The 2972-nt window shown below is 41.8% G+C and overlaps 1 pseudogene; it reads left to right on the top strand.

The window, feature by feature from the left end:
* Positions 1-553: 553 nt before the first annotated feature.
* On the top strand, positions 554-815 carry LOC119936354 (annotated as a pseudogene).
* The last annotated feature ends 2157 nt before the right edge of the window (positions 816-2972 follow it).

Genomic DNA, 2972 nt, shown 5'->3' with positions numbered 1-2972 from the left:
CGCCTCAACCTCCTCTCCACTCTGTGACCTGGCTCTCTCCCCTTGGCGATAAGTTCCTTACCATCTTCTCCAAAAGATGTTGCAGACTCTCTTATTCCCCCACGCTTCCAGGGAAAGGTGGAGGATTAGGCCTAATCCTTATCCTTCAACACTAGTGACTTGCTCTGTGACCTTGGCCAAGTCATTTGTTCTTCTCTGAGCTTCACTCTCCTTATTTGTAGGATGGAGATAAGATATCTGCTCTCCCTACCAATTATTAATAATAGTAATCATTATTGTTATTGTTAATAAGCGATTATTATGTGTCAATTTCTGAGGTAACTACAGGAAAATCAGGTTGGTCATAGTCCCTGGACCCCATGAGCCTCACAGTTTGAAGAGAAGGGAGAAGAAGGGGTAATTCCCCATTTCAGAGGTGGGAAAACTGAAGCACAGAGGAGTTAAGTGACTTGCTCACCGTCACACAGAAGAGCCTGGTTATCTCTCTTCCAGACCTGTGCTCTTTCCACTAGGCCACGTTGCTTTGTCCAATTAGACTGTGAGCCTCTGTGGGATACTGACCTGACAGGGGAGACATCATGATCACATAGGTGGTTTTCCCGGGGTGACACTCATGTATTCATAGTAGAAGATCAATGAATACTATTTGTTAAGTGCTTAGTATAGTTTCTGGCACATAGAAAACACTTAACAAATACCAAAATTACTATTATCCATTTCATGCCGGGTGTGCTGACCCCTGCAAAGTTCCCTAATGCAGGAAACTTGACTGCATAATTTGTGGTAGTGGGGGACTTTGTTCCCTGTCTCCTCTGATATTGTGTTTGTCTTGTATTATGCTGTCTAGTTGTCTCTGACCCATAGTGACTCCATGGACACATCTCTCCCAGAATGCCCCAACTCCATCTGCAATCGTTCTGGTATTGTATCTATGGAGTTTTCTTGGTAAAACTACAGAAAGGGTTTACCATTGCCTTCTTCCATTCAGTAAACTTGAGTCTCAACCCTCCACTGTCTCCCATGCTGCTGCTGTCCAGCCAGGCGAGTTTTGACTTGCAGCAAATTGCCTTCCACTTCCTAGCCACTGCCCAAGCTAGAAAGTGAATGGGTATGCCTCTGCTTGACTGTCCCTCTTATAGCCGAGACTGGTAGAGTACTGAAACTCTCCAGGTGGGTCCTGAGAAGAGGATATTATGTTTAGAAGATAATAATTTATTCCTTGGGTTTCCGGTGGTGGATTTTTAGGAGGGTGGTTAGTCAGGGGGTTGTCTTACTCCTTATGTTCGGTTTCATGCAGTTCTCTGCCTCCAAGTTGAGATTATTTTGTGAAAATGTTCTCTTTATTTTGACTGTAAGCCCCTTGTTGCACAGGGACTTTTGTCAGACCTGATGAGCTTGTTTCTACCCCAGCACTTTAGAAAAGTGTTTGACACATAATAAATACTGAATAAATATAATAATAATAATAAGGACTCTTTCTATTCTGATTCTATCTTCCCTAATGCTCAACACTGTGCCTTGGTACATAGGAAGCTCTTAATACATATTATTTTTATTTTAAATAGGTAATAATAATAATTGTGGTATTTGTTAAATATTTACTATGTGCCAGACACTGTATTAAATGCTGAGGTGGATACAAGCAAATTGGGTTAGACACAGTCCCTGTCCCACATGGGGCTTCCAGTCTTAATCCCCATTTTACAGATGAGGTAACTGAGGCCCAGAGAAGTGAAGTGACTTGCCCAAGGTCACAGAGCAGACAAGTGGCAGAGCCAGACTTGGAACCCAGGTCCTTTTGACTTCCAGGCCCATGCTCTATCTTTTAAGCATTTTTAATAACAACACAAAGTTGTCCAGGGAAGCAGCATGGCTCAGTGGAAAGACCCTGGGCTTGGGAGTCAGAGGTCATGGGTTCAAAAATCCCGCCTCCACCATTTGTCAGCTGTGTGACTTTGGGCAAGTCACTTAACTTCTCTGGGCCTCAGTTACCTCATCTGTAAAATGGGGATGAAGACTGTGAGCCCCCCGTGGGACAACCTGATGACCTTGTATCCTCCCCAGTGCTTAGAACAGTGCTTTGCACATAGTAAGCGCTTAACAAATGCCATCATCATCATCATCATCATCAGGGAGAGTATGGATGAAATTATGCCTATAATGGGCTACTAAGAGGAAAGATGTTAGGGATGTTTGAGGCAACAGTTGAAGATATCAGTAGGCATATCCTTAGCCATGATGCCAATCATTCCACTTTTCCTCCAAGCACCTCTTAATATCTCTATTGACTGGAGACAGAATAATGTGCCAGATAGACAAGTAACCTAATATGGAATTTTATATCACGTTCCATCGTTCAACTATATGTGTATTGAATTTGAAATTTGCTTTTCTATCACTATCTCCTTAAGATGTTGCTAGTAGCCAATTGAAACAACTGATTAGGTGGCTGTTTAAATAACTAAAGCTGGTACTACTGGCATGAATTGCATTGTCATCTTACAGAGTCACTTTCACTCAAACAATAGTATTTCTTGATCTCCTACTATGTATTTGAGCACTATACTAAGCAATTGGGAGAAAAGAGTAGAGAGGAACATATGATCCCTGCTGACAAAGAATTTGCATTAAATTAAATGACAGAAATGGAGATTTGCTCATGTGGTAGACTACATAAATTAATTCATTCATTGAATCATATTCATTGAGCGCTTACTGTGTGCACAGCACTGTACTAAGTCCTTGGGAAGTACATTTGTTCATTCATTCAATCGTATTTATTGAGCGCTTACTGTGTGCAGAGCACTGTACTAAGCACTTGGGAACGGCAACATATAGAGATGGTCCCTACCCAACAATGGGCTCACAGTCTAGAAGGGGGAGACAGACAGTAAAACAAAACAAGTAGACAGGTGCCAATACCATCAGCATAAATAGAATTATAGCTATCTACACATCATTAATAAGATAGA

The sequence above is a fragment of the Tachyglossus aculeatus genome, chromosome 1, assembly GCF_015852505.1.
Source record: "Tachyglossus aculeatus isolate mTacAcu1 chromosome 1, mTacAcu1.pri, whole genome shotgun sequence".
Taxonomy (NCBI): Eukaryota; Metazoa; Chordata; class Mammalia; order Monotremata; family Tachyglossidae; genus Tachyglossus; species Tachyglossus aculeatus.
This window is presented reverse-complemented; position numbering and strand designations above follow the sequence as displayed.